A 17386-nucleotide genomic window follows, 5' to 3' on the forward strand; every position below is an offset into this window, starting at 1 on the left:
AGTGGTCCACTTTTTCCACATCCATAAAGGTTTCATTCTCTGGGTGCAAGGCGAGTTGGCTGTTTCGTTGGTTAAATCTAGCTGACATTTCTCCCAGTACAGCATCCAGAGTGCTGAAAGACAGTCTGTTACACTCCCTCTCATTGTCCTCTTCTAGCTGGCCCATTGGTGTTTCCACCACATATTCTTTCAGATTACTACTCACTACTCTTTGCCGTTTGCTTGGAGCAGGGGTGTCCGTGTGCTTGTATTTCTCCCATAACTCATCAAACTGCATCTGCCTTGCAGCAGTCACTCTCTGCCTTTGAACCACTTGCTACAAAATGTCTGTTTTCTTCCGCAGTACAGGTGGGTTGGGTATTTCCCCAGACAAACCTGCGCTGGCTCCTCATCACCGAGGTCGTGAGGCACTAACGGAGGCGTCGGTGCTTGTAATATACTGGCGGTGCTGCTGCTAGGGTCGGTCTTGGCGGCTGCAGGCCCCTCCTCGGGTTGGTTACCTCCTATGTCACCAGGCTGCAAGACGGTTGAGCAGGTGTCTTTGCTGCTGGGCTCAGCGGCCTTGGCCTCGGTGATTAGCGTTGGCTCAGCGGCCTTGGCCTCGGTGATTAGCGTCGGCTCAGCGGCCTTGGCCTCGGTGATTAGCGTCGGCTCAGCGGCCTTAGCCTCGGTGATTAGCGTCGGCTCAGCGGCCTTGGCCTCGGTGATTAGCGTCGGCTCAGCGGCCTTGGCCTCAGTGATTAGCGTCGGCTCAGCGGCCTTGGCCTCTGTGATTAGCGTCGGCTCAGCGGCCTTGGCCTCGGTGATTAGCGTCGGCTCAGCGGCCTTGGCCTTGGTGATTAGTGTCGGCTCAGCAGACTTGGCCTCTGTGATTAGCGTCGGCTCAGCGGCCTTGGCCTCGGTGATTAGCGTCGACCAGCAGCCTTGCCCTGTCTCCCAAATTGTTTTAGTGGTTCCAGGTTAAGACCTCTGGGGACTAAAGTCTCTAAAACATACTATAGTCATTTTCCAAGTTAAGACCTCTGGGGACTAAAGTCTCTAAAACATACTATAGTCCTTTTCCAGGTTAAGACCTCTGGGGACTAAAGTCTCTAAAACATACTATAGTCCTTTTCCAGGTTAAGACCTCTGGGGACTAAAGTCTCTAAAACATACTATAGTCCTTTTCCAGGTTAAGACCTCTGGGGACTAAAGTCTATAAAACATACTATAGTCCTTTTCCAGGTTAAGACCTCTGGGGACTAAAGTCTCTAAAACATACTATAGTCCTTTTCCAGGTTAAGACCTCTGGGGACTAAAGTCTCTAAAACATACTATAGTCCTTTTCCAGGTTAAGACCTCTGGGGACTAAAGTCTCTAAAACATACTATAGTCCTTTTCCAGGTTAAGACCTCCGGGGACTAAAGTCTCTAAAACATACTATAGTCCTTTTCCAGGTTAAGACCTCCGGGGACTAAAGTCTCTAAAACATACTATAGTCCTTTTCCAGGTTAAGACCTCTGGGGACTAAAGTCTCTAAAACATACTATAGTCCTTTTCCAGGTTAAGACCTCTGGGGACTAAAGTCTCTAAAACATACTATAGTCCTTTTCCAGGTTAAGACCTCTGGGGACTAAAGTCTCTAAAACATACTATAGTCCTTTTCCAGGGTAAGACCTCTGGGGACTAAAGTCTCTAATAAAAAGCATGAGCTGGCGCACCCCCAGAGAACATTATTTAGTGTAGAGGTGCTGACTAACGGAGAATGAACTGGAAGATATAAAATATATAGAGAGTCTCACACTCTGTATATCAACTGATGTCATGCATGATTGAACCAGGTTATGTAGACAAACAGTTCAATTAGTGCAACCATGACATTAGAGAAGGGTGTGTCAACTGTGGGACCTTATATAGACAGGTGTGTGCCTTTCCAAATCATGTCCAATCAATTGCATTTACCACAGGTGGACTCCAATCACATCTCAAGGATGATCAATGGAAACAGGATGCACCTGAGCTCAATTTAGTGTCTCATAACAAAGGGTCTGAATACTTATGTACATACGTTTTTTTCATTTAGAATTTTTATACATTTGCAAACATTTCTATAAACCTGTTTTTCGCTTTGTCATTATGGGGTATTGTCTGTAGATTGATGAGGACATTATTTTATTTAATCCATTTTATAATAAGGCCATAACGTAACAAAATGTGGAAAAACTCAAGGGGTCAACTTTTTTCCATGTTAAATGTCAATAATAATATGAATAATAATATAATGTGTCACTGTTTGTTAAGGTAGTTAGACAGTGCAGCAACACAGGGCCATGTCCCATGTCTCTAACATATTTAGACAGTGCAGCAACACAAGGCCATGTCCCATGTCTCTAACATATTTAGACAGTGCAGCAACACAAGGCCATGTCCCATGTCTCTAACATATTTAGACAGTGCAGCAACACAAGGCCATGTCCCATGTCTCTAACATATTTAGACAGTGCAGCAACACAAGGCCATGTCCCATGTCTCTAACATATTTAGACAGTGCAGCAACACAAGGCCATGTCCCATGTCTCTAACATATTTAGACAGTGCAGCAACACAAGGCCATGTCCCATGTCTCTAACATATTTAGACAGTGCAGCAACACAAGGCCATGTCCCATGTCTCTAACATATTTAGACAGTGCAGCAACACAAGGCCATGTCCCATGTCTCTAACATATTTAGACAGTGCAGCAACACAAGGCCATGTCCCATGTCTCTAACATATTTAGACAGTGCAGCAACACAAGGCCATGTCCCATGTCTCTAACATATTTAGACAGTGCAGCAACACAAGGCCATGTCCCATGTCTCTAACATATTTAGACAGTGCAGCAACACAAGGCCATGTCCCATGTCTCTAACATATTTAGACAGTGGAGCAACACAAGGCCATGTCCCATGTCTCTAACATATTTAGACAGTGGAGCAACACAAGGCCATGTCCCATGTCTCTAACATATTTAGACAGTGGAGCAACACAAGGCCATGTCCCATGTCTCTAACATATTTAGACAGTGCAGCAACACAAGGCCATGTCCCATGTCTCTAACATATTTAGACAGTGCAGCAACACAAGGTCATGTCCCATGTCTCGAACATATTTTTAATTAATTAAAATTAGGCTATTTGTTGTCTTTCAATCTGCTATTTTGTAAACGTGATAAAGGATCATTGTTGCATCCTAAGATGCTGGGTTCTTTTACTGAAGACTCCGAAGCGTACTTATAATAAACTGAACAGATTTATTTCATGTTCTCCTTAACACATTCCAGTGGACCACTCTCCACAGCGTCTTCAGCCCAACTCCCCAATACATCATTGAACTTTCACCCCCCCTTGCATCTCGTAATTCAATCACTTCGATGCAAGAATGGAAAACCCATTGTCATTTGTTAATTCAAATAACTCCTGCATACAAATCCCATTGGCTATTTGCAACCATTTTAAATCTAAACTCATTAACACATAATACATTTCTCAATACACCACACTCCTCCCCAGGAAATTCTCACTTCCTCTGAAAACATCCTCGATGAACATCATAAGTTTTCCAAAACAGTCTTTCACTTCTCAACTCATATACAACCTGTTTACAAATCCAATCGGTCCGGAAGCCTTCTGACCCTTTTTGGTCTCTCATGATGCTCTGGACCCTCAGGCTCACGGCCTGGAACAATCTGTGTGTCTGTATTGGTGCCCGTCCCAGTGGTAGTGTCCAAGTCCCAACCAGAGATGTTCCACTCTGACACATTCAGCTCTTCTCTTTCATTGGGTTGCATCATCATTTGATCCACATGCTTCTTACACAGTTTTTCCCTCAGTCTGCACTAAGTAGGCTACAGGACCAAGTAGCCTTTTCACAACCCCGGGTCTCCATTTCTCTCTCTCTCCTCCCCGGTAATCTGGGACAAGCACTGTTTGTTCCGACTGTAAAAAACTAAGCCTCTTGCCCAACCCCTTGTCCTGTATCTTAGACTGCATGTCAGCTGAAAAGCTGGGTTTAACCAGTGATAACCTTGTATGTCTGAGTCTAACATGGGCCATCTCCTTACCATGTCTTCTATGTCTGAGTCTAACCTGGGCCATCTCCTTACCATGTCTTCTATGTCTGAGTCTAACCTGGGCCATCTCCTTACCATGTCTTCTATGTCTGAGTCTAACCTGGGCCATCTCCTTACCATGTCTTCTATGTCTGAGTCTAACCTGGGCCATCTCCTTACCATGTCTTCTATGTCTGAGTCTAACCTGGGCCATCTCCTTACCATGTCTTCTATGTCTGAGTCTAACCTGGGCCATCTCCTTACCATGTCTTCTATGTCTGAGTCTAACCTGGGTCATCTCCTTACCAGGTCTTCTATGTCTGAGTCTAACCTGGGCCATCTCCTTACCATGTCTTCTATGTCTGAGTCTAACCTGGGCCATCTCCTTACCATGTCTTCTATGTCTGAGTCTAACCTGGGCCACCAAAAGTGTCTCCTTGCCAGAGCTTCCATTTGAACCATGCTCCAGTGGTTTTCATGTAGCTCCTTCAGTAGGTTCCTCTGTAGAGTAGCCGGCACCACCGCTCTCATACCCCATAACACACAATCACTGTCTACAGTGAGCTCATCCCTTCTCACCCAATCAGGCTTTAGTTCAGGATCAGTAATGTGGTTAGGTCACCCTGTAAGTGGGAAGTGCTTCACTTTAGCCAAACCCTTGTCCTTGGTAGTTTCCCTGGCTGTGTCCTTAGCTACAATGGGAAGTACATCTACAAATGCCACTGGATCGTTTGACACTGGATAGCATGCTGCTGAGAGGACTTGTATTGTATGTTATACTGATATGCTGCTGAGAGGCCTTGTATTGTATGTCATTCTGATATGCTGCTGAGAGGACTTGTATTGTATGTCATACTGATATGCAGCTGAGAGGACTTGTATTGTATGTCATACTGATATGCTGCTGAGAGGACTTGTATTGTATGTCATACTGATATGCTGCTGAGAGGACTTGTATTGTATGTCATTCTGATATGCTGCTGAGAGGACTTGTATTGTATGTCATACTGATATGAGGCTGAGAGGACTTGTATTGTATGTCATTCTGATATGCTGCTGAGAGGACTTGTATTGTATGTCATTCTGATATGCAGCTGAGAGGACTTGTATTGTATGTCATACTTATATGCAGCTGAGAGGTCTTGTATTGTATGTCATACTGATATGCAGCTGAGAGGTCTTGTATTGTATGTCATTCTGATATGCTGCTGAGAGGACTTGTATTGTATGTCATACTGATATGCAGCTGAGAGGTCTTGTATTGTATGTCATTCTGATATGCAGCTGAGAGGTCTTGTATTGTATGTCATACTGATATGCTGCTGAGAGGACTTGTATTGTATGTCATACTGATATGCAGCTGAGAGGTCTTGTATTGTATGTCATACTGATATGCAGCTGAGAGGTCTTGTATTGTATGTCATACTGATATGCAGCTGAGAGGTCTTGTATTGTATGTCATTCTGATATGCAGCTGAGAGGTCTTGTATTGTATGTCATTCTGATATGCAGCTGAGAGGACTTGTATTGTATGTCATTCTGATACGCTGCTGAGAGGACTTGTATTGTATGTCATACTGATATGCAGCTGAGAGGACTTGTATTGTATGTCATTCTGATATGCAGCTGAGAGGACTTGTATTGTATGTCATTCTGATATGCAGCTGAGAGGACTTGTATTGTATGTCATACTGATATGCTGCTAGTATTAACGCCCTCCTCTGGAGTCTGGCTGCTGCTGGAGCTGGGTCGTCTGTTGTTGGTCCTAGTATTTTAACAAGAGGCTGATGGTCTGTCAATGTAAACTTACCACCATATAGGTAGTCATGGAACTTCATTACCCCAAATATGATCCCTAGGGCCTCCTCCTCTATTGGGGCATACTTCACCTCTGTCTTCTCTATTGGGGCATACTTCACCTCTGTCTTCTCTATTTGGGCATACTTCACCTCTGTCTTCTCTATTGGGGCATACTTCACCTCTGTCTTCTCTATTGGGGCATACTTCACCTCTGTCTTCTCTATTGGGGCATACTTCACCTCTGTCTTCTCTATTTGGGCATACTTCACCTCTGTCTTCTCTATTTGGGCATACTTCACCTCTGTCTTCTCTATTGGGGCATACTTCACCTCTGTCTTCTCTATTGGGGCATACTTCACCTCTGTCTTCTCTATTGGGGCATACTTCACCTCTGTCTTCTCTATTTGGGGCATACTTCACCTCTGTCTTCTCTATTGGGGCATACTTCACCTCTGTCTTCTCTATTGGGGCATACTTCACCTCTGTCTTCTCTATTTTGGGCATACTTTACCTCTGTCTTCTCTATTGGGGCATACTTCACCTCTGTCTCCTCTATTGGGGCATACTTCACCTCTGTCTTCTCTATTGGGGCATACTTCACCTCTGTCTTCTCTATTGGGGCATACTTCACCTCTGTCTTCTCTATTGGGGCATACTTCACCTCTGTCTTCTCTATTTGGGCATACTTCACCTCTGTCTTCTCTATTTGGGCATACTTCACCTCTGTCTTCTCTATTGGGGCATACTTCACCTCTGTCTTCTCTATTTGGGCATACTTCACCTCTGTCTTCTCTATTTGGGCATACTTCACCTCTGTCTTCTCTACTTGGGCATACTTCACCTCTGTCTTCTCTATTTGGGCATACTTCAACTCTGTCTTCTCTATTGGGGTATACTTCACCTCTGTCTTCTCTATTTGGGCATACTTCACCTCTGTCTTCTCTATTTGGGTGTGGGTGAAGCATATGCAATAGGCCTCTCACTACCGTGGGGCATTGTATGTGAGATGACAGCACCCCCCCCCCCCCCCCCCCCCCACAGGTTTGATGAGAGTAGAGAGATTCTCCATAAACTTCCCGTTTTACTCTTAACCCAGGCTCTTGCAGTCTCTGTAACACTGCTGCTTCTACGTTCTGGAAGTGGTCCTCTGCCGATTTCCCTGTGATAAGAATGGGATCCAGAAAGCACCCAACCCCAGGTCAACCCTGTAAGACCTGGTCCATAATACGTTGGAATATAGCTGGAGCGCTTGATACTCCATAAGGCAGTCTATTCATCTGGTAGAAACCCTTGTTTATAGTCAGGAAATGCTTTGACTCTTGATCTACCTCCACTTGCTGGTAGTTCCTGTGTAAGGTCTAACTTTGTGAACTGTTTACCTCCCGGCTAGAGTAGCAAACAAGTCCTGGGTCTTTGGTAAGGGGTACTGGTCCACATCCACCCATGCATTTACAGTCACCTTGTAATCATGACATATTCTGACACCCCCGTTTTGTCTTTGGAAGGCAAACTATAGGTGCTGCCCATTCACTATATTCTAATGGTGTGATCCCTCCTTGTTTTTCTATCTCTGTAAGCTGTTTGTCTACTGCCTCTCTGAGTGCATAAGGTCTAACCTTATAACACATTGGAACAGCTTTCTCTGACGCTTGAATGTTGGCTTTAACTCCCTTTACCACACCCATTTCACCACTAAACACCTTTAACTCCCTTTACTACACCCATTTCACCACTAAACACCTTCAACTCCCGTTGCCACACCCATTTCACCACTAAACACCTTTAACTCCCTTTACCACACCCATTTCACCACTAAACACCTTTAACTCCCTTTACCACACCCATTTCACCACTAAACACCTTTAACTCCCTTTACCAACTCCCTTTATCAACTGTGCCAAATGTCAATGTAAACACACCTTTAGGGCTCTGACCCACTCTGACAGCCCACTGCTCACTGCTCACATGATTTCCCCCTCTACACTATTGAGATAAGAGAACTGGACTGTTCATACATAGCAAGGAAATGTATGAGGTTTATATTAATCGTGTTTAAGTCGCTACGCCACAAATTATATAGTCGAGTTCTCTGTAGAGGTTATAAATGCAGCCAATGTATACAATGGTACCACTCTGCTAGAAGATTGATGCATTGCTTGGTTCATCGAGGATTCAGACTTCTTAGGCCGGCCCTGAACTGGTGCTTATGAATGCTTCCTTCTCCTCTTCCCCCTCGGGGGGACTCTGCTGGCATCCTGTGCAGACATATCATGCCCATCTTGAGTGGAGGCTCCAGAGAGCATGGTTCAGATACCAGAAGATTCCCACTGTATAAACTTCATAAAGGCCGCATTAGTGCAGATGTGTTTTTGATCGTTGTTTTGAGACGGAAAGATGATTTATGAAATGAAAGTGCTGCTGGGGAGAGTAGAGCACTTCCAGACGTTTAAATTAGTTAGGGGCATTAGGAGAAGGGGTGCAGGGGGAGGAGGGGGAGGGGTAGAGGGGCCTGTGCACCGGACACTGCACTAGTCAGGACAGAGACACAAATTAGGGCCCTGATTGGCCCCTGATTGGCCCTGATTGGCCCCGATTGGCCCTGATTGGCCCTTTAGATCTGAGCAGGTGGGGCGAGGGTGAGGCTGGCAGGTGTGTAACAATATACTTCCTCTCTGCCCAGTGAGACCTGGCACTGCACCCTGCCAACTACTCCACCTGGAGTATGATGATGTTGTCTGTACACGCTGATCTACAGTCATGTTTTATTCAGAGTCTGATAGTCTGAGAATCTGATAGTCCCCTGTGGCTCAGTTGGTAGAGCATGGCGCTTGCAACGCCAGGGTTGTGGGTTCGTTTCCCACGGGGGACCAGTATGAAAATGTATGCACTCACTAACTGTAAGTCGCTCTGGATAAGAGCGTCTGCTAAATTACTAAAATGTAAAATGTAAAATGTACCACACCCATTTCACCACTAAACACCTCAGCATATTTGTCGCCCAGCTGTGCAACTGGGTCTGACACATGGTTCACTCTTGATCGATCTGATTTTAGGTGCTGAATCCAGTTTCTCCCCATTATCGTAGGACCCTTCCCTATTGACACTAATAGGGGTAGTGGTAACACCTGAGCACCACATTTCACTTTAACCTCCAGCTTTCCCAATAACTGAATAGGCTGAGCTGAGTAAGTTCTCAAAACAACATCACATGGTTGCAGTTTATGCTTCTTAAATAATCTGTTGTACAGCTTCACTGAGATAAAACATGATGTGACACTCTCAACTTCTCTTTTACCAGAACCGAGAAGTTTCCGAGAGGAGACTGTTGGGAAGAGCTATAGGAGAACAGGTTAATTGTAATGGCTGGAATGGAATTAATAAATTATGTGTTAAATACCATTCCACGATTCCATTCCAGTCTTTACAATGAGCCCGTCCTCCTATAGCTCCTCCACCAGCCTCCTCTGGTGTGTACGTGCCAGTATCCTGGTGTCCATGTTGCTGTGGAGGTAAATTATATACAGTATATATAAAAAAACTAATGCAGCCATTCTCTCCTCCTCCTCCCCCTGTCTCCACCCCTCTCTCTCCTCCTCCTCCCCCTGTCTCCATCCCTCTCTCTCCTCCGCCTCCCCCTGTCTCCACGCCTCTCTCTCTCCTCCTCCTCCCCCTGTCTCCATCACTCTCTCTCCTCCTCCTCCCCCTGTCTCCATCCCTCTCTCTCCTCCTCCTCCCCCTGTCTCCATCCCTCTCTCTCCTCCTCCTCCCCCTGTCTCCATCCCTCTCTCTCCTCCTCCTCCCCCTGTCTCCACCCCTCTCTCTCTTCCTCCTCCCCCTGTCTCCACGCCTCTCTCTCTCCTCCTCCTCCCCCTGTCTCCATCCCTCTCTCTCCTCCTCCTCCCCCTGTCTCCATCCCTCTCTCTCCTCCTCATCCCCCTGTCTCCATCTCTCTCTCTCCTCCTCCTCCCCCTGTCTCCATCCCTCTCTCTCCTCCGCCTCCCCCTGTCTCCACCCCTCTCTCTCTCCTCCTCCTCCCCTGTCTCCACCCCTCTCTCTCCTCCTCCTCCCCCTGTCTCCATCCCTATCTCTCCTCCGCCTCCCCCTGTCTCCACCCCTCTCTCTCTCCTCCTCCTCCCCCTGTCTCCATCCCTCTCTCTCCTCCTCCTCCCCCTGTCTCCACCCCTCTCTCTCCTCCTCCTCCCCCTGTCTCCACCCCTCTCTCTTCTCCTCCTCCCCCTGTCTCCACCCCTCTCTCTCCTCCTCCTCCCCCTGTCTCCACCCCTCTCTCTCCTCCTCCTCCCCCTGTCTCCACCCCTCTTTCTCCTCCTCCTCCCCCTGTCTCCACCCCTCTCTCTCCTCCTCCTCTCCCTGTCTCCACCCCTCTCTCTCCCCCTTCTCCCCCTGTCTCCATCCCTCTCTCTCCTCCTCCTCCCCCTGTCTCCACCCCTCTCTCTCCTCCTCCCCCTGTCTCCACCCCTCTCTCTCCTTCTCCTCCCCCTGTCTCCACCCCTCTCTCTCCTCCCCCTCCCCCTGTCTCCACCCCTCTCTCTTCTCCTCCTCCCCCTGTCTCCACCCCTCTCTCTCCTCCTCCTCCCCCTGTCTCCATCCCTCTCTCTCCTCCTCCTCCCCCTGTCTCCATCCCTCTCTCTCCTCCTCCTCCCCCTGTCTCCACCCCTCTCTCTCCTCCTCCCCCTATCTCCATCCCTCTCTCTCCTCCTCCTCCCCCTGTCTCCACCCATCTCTCTCCTCCTCCTCCCCCTGTCTCCATCCCTCTCTCTCCTCCTCCTCCCCCTGTCTCCACCCCTCTCTCTCCTCCTCCCCCTATCTCCATCCCTCTCTCTCCTCCTCCTCCCCCTGTCTCCACCCCTCTCTCTCCTCCTCCCCCCCCTGTGAACATCTCTTTTTCATTTGTTGGAATGTCCCACCTTGCCACATGTGACTTGATTTCCCTGTCTCTGATTTTCAGTTGAAACTCTGTACACTTTTCCTATTTTTGTGATCAACTTTTTATTTATTTTAAAGGAACACAGACAAGAACAAATAGCAGCAGGAATGGTTATACAGCTAGAAACACAATACTGTTAAAATATACATCAGTATATTATGGAAACTAGTTATACAGCCAGTAATAACAGTTTGGGGGAACAAGGTATGAGGATACCTCTTTCCAAAACATGTCCCCTGGTCACTCCCAGTACATATGATTAAAGGAGCCCAAGGCACCTTGATTACATAGATCACACAGAGGAGCGAGTTGTGATTTTCATTAAATGATGTTTTCTAGGTGGAAGGTATACCCTGTGTATGAGATTAAAATGTATCAGCTGATGATTAGGATTGTTAGATGAACCCACTAAGTTCCTGATGAACTCAACTGGTGAGCCTCTTTAGCAGCTAGTTCCATGGACACACTGATTTCAATGTCCTTTGCCAAGGTCAGATGACATTCAGTCAACAGTCTCTTTTGTGTAGCTTCACTCCGTAGCCCACATACTAGTCTGTCTCTAATGATGTCAATTAGAACAGCATTAAACTCACAGTGTTCTGGTAGTTTCTTTAATGCAGCAGCAAACATTGTTACTGATTCTCCCTCTTCCTGATGTCTCCTGTGGAACCTGAACCTTTCAGCATTAACTAGTGGTTCTGGTGAAAAATGTCCTTTAAGTATCTCCACAATATCCCCATACGTCTTATTACCTGTTCTGTCTGGCTGTAGCAGGCTGCCTAGTAAATTAAATGTCTTTGGCCCCATTACACTAAAACATGTAGGCACAATGTTGTCCTCATCCATGTCATTTACAAGAACTAAATATTCAAACCGTTCTGTATATGACCTCCACTGTTCAATACTTTTATCAAACTGTCCATTGTTTCCATCAATTCCAATAATTGTTCGTTTCTCAATAAGCTCCTGATTGTCACTCACTTCAATATTGTCCTCAACCACGGCAATATTTTCCTCAGTCACGTGATCTTCATTCACTTCACTCATTGACGTTTCCTCCTAAGTTCACTAATTTAGCAGTTTTAATTAAAAGGTTTGTCTTCACAGTTGAATAAATGTCCTTTCCTTTAATCACTGTATATTCCTCTCTTTTAATCATTTTGTTTTCCTGCTCCGACGTATGTCTCGAGTCCTTTTCTGCCGTCCATGACGATGTTAACTCTCTTTCTTAGCTAGCTCGACTATGCACTTGCCTCTGCTATCAATACACTGTGCTAACATTAGCCTAGACTGTACCACAGAAAATAACAGTTTTAAACTGTTGTAAAAACCCACTTCTTCCAGACAGAATAGTTCCTGTAGATTCAGACTTACTCATCACCAATCTGTTGTTATGTCTCGTGGGTTTCATAACCACGTCTGTATAACAATTCAATAATGATGAGACAGGAGACAGGAATCAGTTCAACCATTTATCTGGAACGTGATCATCTCAACACATACAAACCCCCATGATGCTCTGCAGCACAACCCCAATATACAACAAATACATACATAAGTAAATGGACACTAAACAAAACTCATAGAGGAATTTAAATGTTCAGTTGTAGAAAGTAGGGCCATGGGATAGGGTCAGAAAGGTCAGTATGTTTGATAACTGGTTACAGAGGTGACATAACAAGCATAAGGTCCATTATAACACAGTGAAGTAGAGGTGGGAGCTAAAAGCAGACATGGACAGTGAGACGGTGTGAGGAGGTAAGGGGCGAAACACTAGATCAGGACAGGTAGAAATGGCAGGGCTGGTTGTGTTCAGTGTGTGTGTGTGTCCAGTGTATGTATGTGTGTCCAGTGTGTGTGTGTGTGTGTGTGTGTGTGTGTGTCCAGTGTGTGTTTGTGCAGTGTGTGTGTGTGTGTGTGTCCTGTGTGTGTTTGTGTTCAATGTGTGTGTGTCCAGTATGTGTGTGTGTTCAGTGTCAGTGTGTGTGTTCAGTGTGTGAGTGTGTGTGTTTCCAGTGTGTGAGTGTGTGTGTTTCCAGTGTGTGTGAGTCCTGTGTGTGTTTGTCCAGTGTGTGTGTGTCCAGTGTGTGTGTGTGTGTGTTCAGTGTGTGTGTGTCCATTGTGTATGGATGTGTGTGTCCAGTGTGTGTGTGTGTGTTTGTGAATCCAGTGTGTGTGTCCAGTGTGTGTGTGTGGATGCGTGTCCAGTGTGTGTGTGTGTCCAGTGTGTGTGTGTCCAGTGTGTGTGTGTCCAGTGTGTGTGTGTGTTCAGTGTGTGTGTGTGTCCAGTGTGTGTGTGTGTGTGTCCAGTGTGTGTCCAGTGTGTGTGTCCTGTGTGTGTGTGTGTCAGGTGTGTGTGTCCAGTGTGTATGTGTGTGTGTGTCCAGTGTGTGTGTGTGTGTCCAGTGTGTGTGTGTGTCCAGTGTGTGTGTCTTGTGTGTGTGTGTGTCAGGTGTGTGTGTCCTGTGTGAATGTGTGTGTGTGTCCAGTGTGTGTGTGTGTGTGTGTGTCCAGTGTGTGTGTGTGTCCAGCGTATGTGTGTGTGTCCAGTGTGTGCGTCCACTGTGTGTGTGTGTTTGTGTGTGTCCAGTGTATGTGTGTCCAGTGTGTGTGTGTGTGTGTGAGTGTGTGTGTCCAGTGTCTGTGTGTGTGTCCAGTGTGTGTGAGTGTGTGTGTCCAGTGTGTGTGTGTGTGTGTCCAGTGTGTGTGAGTGTGTGTGTGTGTGTCCTGTGTGTGTGTGTGTGTGTCAGGTGTGTGTGTGTGTGTGTGTGTGTCCTGTGTGTGTGTGTGTTTGTGTGTGTCCAGTGTGTGTGTGTCCAGTGTGTGTGAGTGTGTGTGTAAGTGTGTATGTGTGTGTGTCCAGTGTCTGTGTGTGTGTCCAGTGTGTGTGAGTGTGTGTGTACAGTGTGTGTGTGTGTCCAGTGTGTGTGTGTGTGTGTGTGTGGGTCCTGTGTGTGTGTGTGTCAGGTGTGTGTGTGTCCAGTGTGTGTGTGTCCAGTGTGTATGTGTGTGGGTCCAGTGTGAGTGTGTGTGTGTGTGTCCAGCGTTTGTGTGTGTGTCCAGTGTGTGTGTGTGTGTGTGTGTGTCCAGTGTGTGTGTGTCCTGTGTGTGTCCAGTGTGTGTGAGAGTGTGTTTGTGTGTGTCCAGTGTGTGTGTGTGTCCTGTGTGTGTGTGTCCAGTGTGTGTGTGTGTCCTGTGTGTGTTTCCTGTGTGTGTGTTTGTGTGTGTCAGTGTTACCATGGTTATTATTTACAGGGACACTGAGGAGTCATAACAAACCCTAAACCCTGGATAGAGGGGCTCAGTGAATGTGGAGTGGAATGTGTTCAGGTGGGTCAGTGTGTCAGAGGAGACTCTGTAGAAGGACAGAGTGCCGGCTGGCCAGTCCAGATACACTCCTACTCTGTGGGAGCTGGAGGAGGGGACGTCTATGATAGTGGGCTTATCATTGTGACAGGCAGAGTAACTGTTGTCAGAGCAGATCAGACTCCAGGACTTGTCATTGTATCCAAGCCCACTGTCATTACCCCTTCCTCTCCTGCTGATTCCTTTATATGCCACTCCTATACCAGGCCAACTCCCACTCCACTCTACCTCCCAGTAACAGCGCCCAGTCAGACCCTCTCTACACAGCACCTGTTCACAGTCCTCAAATCTCTCTGGGTGATCAGGATACGGCTGCTCCTCTCTCCTCCATGTCACCTTTCTGTTCTCCTCAGACAGAGAGAGGAATCTGTTTACTGTGTTTAGGTCCAGTGTGAGATCACAGACATCTGATGGATGAAACCAGACACAATATTAGAAATCATCATCATTCACATTAGAATGTTAACTCACTTTTCACTAATTCATTTAATGTAGATGTTTCTAGGTATCAAAAGGAGAAGTTAAGGTCACTTGGGACTTGCTGAATGATCATATGTTATACTGTATGGTAATATAAAACACACTTATTCCCATTAATTACACACACACACACCCCCTGAACACACACACACACACACACACACACACACACACACACACACACCACACCTGTATGCATGCAAGCATGAAAACACACACACACACACACACACACACACACACACACATTTCTAAAGTAACAGGAACACACACACACACACACACATCCTGAACACACACACACACACCCTGAACACACACACACACACCCTGAACACACACACACACACATTTCTAAAGTAACATGAACACGTCACACACATACACAGACACACACATTGTCAAAGCAACTCTTTGTAAACTTTGGTGTCCCTGATTTGTGCTTCTGTAGAACTACAGCTGATATTTAATATGACCAAGTAAGTAATGATGGTGGTCTTTGACTTTGACTTCACTTGAATTAAGACTTATTCTTAGTCATATTCTTCACAGCAGTCAACACTCACATTTTCTAAGTCCAGGTTTCATTGTGTTCTCTCCACCATGTTCCACACTGTAGCGGTAAGCAGAAGAACAGACAGTCATTGAGGGATACACCTGAACTCACACACACACACACACACACACACACACACACACACACACACACACACACACACACACACACAACACACAACACACAACACACACACACACACACACACACACACACACACACACCACACAACACACAACACACAACACACAACACACAACACACACACACACACACACACACACACACACACACACACACACACACACACACACACACACGGTCAGCATATAACTTAGTCCAAGTGGTGGTCAGAATGTTTGTCTTAACTAGCCTGATAACTCCAACATGTCTGATATGAACATTGACATAAACCCTCTACATACTTGAGTTTCTCCAGTCTGCAGTGTGGATCCTCCAGTCCAGCAGAGAGCAGTCTGACTCCTGAGTCTCCTGGGTGATTGTAGCTCAGGTCCAGCTCTCTCAGGTGTGAGGGGTTTGACTTCAGAGCTGAGACCAGAGAAGCACAGCCTTCCTCTGTGACTAGACAGCCTGACAGCCTGCAAAGAGTCAAATCATATTAAAACCACACTGCTATTATTTGGTGGTGAAAATAGTGGCAGTATATTTTTTCAACATATTCAGATACATCAGTATCCTGAAACCTGACATATCTATTCATAAATGAAGGTATCATTATTAGAAATGATAAATTATCAAAGTATTGCTTGTAGATTTGAGTAGACTGACCAGAGCAGTTTAAAAAGCAGTATCAGTCAAAAGACAGACAGTGAGGTATCAGATTTAGATTGTATTGCATATACAGTGCACACCATATCTAGTTTGACAGTGAAGATAACATTTTAAATGTGGCTCTATACTCCAGCAGTTTGGATTTGATATCAAATGTTTCATATGAGGTGACAGTATATAATGTCACCTTTTATTTGAGGATATTTTAATACATATCTGTTTCACCGTTTAGAAATGAAAGCACTTTATGTATCTAGTCTCCCCATTTGCAGAAGTCAAACGTATTCTGACCAATTCACTTATAATGCATTAAAGTAGTCAAAAGTTGAGTATTTGGTTGTAAACTCGTTGGTTGCATTTGCAGTTTGTTTTGGATGTGTTTTGGGTTATGTTTTGTCCAATAGTAACTGAATGGTGGATGATGACTGGAGTAATTTTCTGTCTAAGTGAGTAGATAACATGTTTCTAAACACTACTAAATTAATCCTGATGATGACATGATTAAGAAAAAACATGAATGAATCATGAATAATACTGAGTGAGAAAGTTACAGAGGCTACAACAAAACATGCTAACCTCTCACCATTACCAATAACAGAGGGGGTATGATCCTTGTTCCTCTGTAACTTTCTCATTCATCATCATTCACGATTCATTCATGATTATTCATAATCATGGTAGCGTCCACATGAATGTAGAAGTGTTCAGAAACATCTTCTATTCTTACTGACAATACAAGTGAAGTGACTCCAAAATGACAGGACATTATTCACCATTCAGTTTCTATTGGGAAAAACATCATCCAAAACACAACCAAGACAAACTGCAAATGCATTCAACAAGTTTGTAGAATCACAAGCTTGATGTAATCACTGCGGGTAAGGAATATGGGACCAAACACTAAACTTATGACTACTTTAATACAATATAAGTGAATATGTCCAAATTATTACGACTTTTTCAAATGGGAGAACAAGATAAATGAAGTGCTTTCATTTCTAAACGGTAAATATATATATATATATATATATATATATATATATATATATATATATATATATATATATATATATATATATATATATATATATATATATATGAATACCTTTGAATAAAAGGAGACATTCTGTACTGTTGCCTAATATGAAACATTATATCTGAAATGCTAAATGCTGGAGCATAGCACCACATGTAAAACTGTAAGCTTCACTGTCCAAACACATATGGTGTGGACTATGTGTGCCTGGTAAACACATGTGGATCTGGTGAGCAGTTATCACTTGTTGACCAACTACAGGAATACTGACCTCAGAGTCTCCAGTTTACAGTGGGGATTCCCCAGTCCAGCAGAGAGCAGCTTCACTCCTGAATCCTTCAG

The 17386-nt window shown here is 45.2% G+C and overlaps 1 protein-coding gene across 1 annotated transcript in view; it reads left to right on the plus strand.

Moving 5' to 3' along the window:
* Nucleotides 1-17386, plus strand: part of LOC311140929 (NACHT, LRR and PYD domains-containing protein 3-like) — a 157886-nt gene that overhangs the window by 29489 nt on the left and 111011 nt on the right. The window lies entirely within an intron of this gene.

The sequence above is a fragment of the Coregonus lavaretus genome (assembly GCF_964263955.1).
Source record: "Coregonus lavaretus genome assembly, chromosome: 2".
NCBI lineage: Eukaryota > Metazoa > Chordata > Actinopteri > Salmoniformes > Salmonidae > Coregonus > Coregonus lavaretus.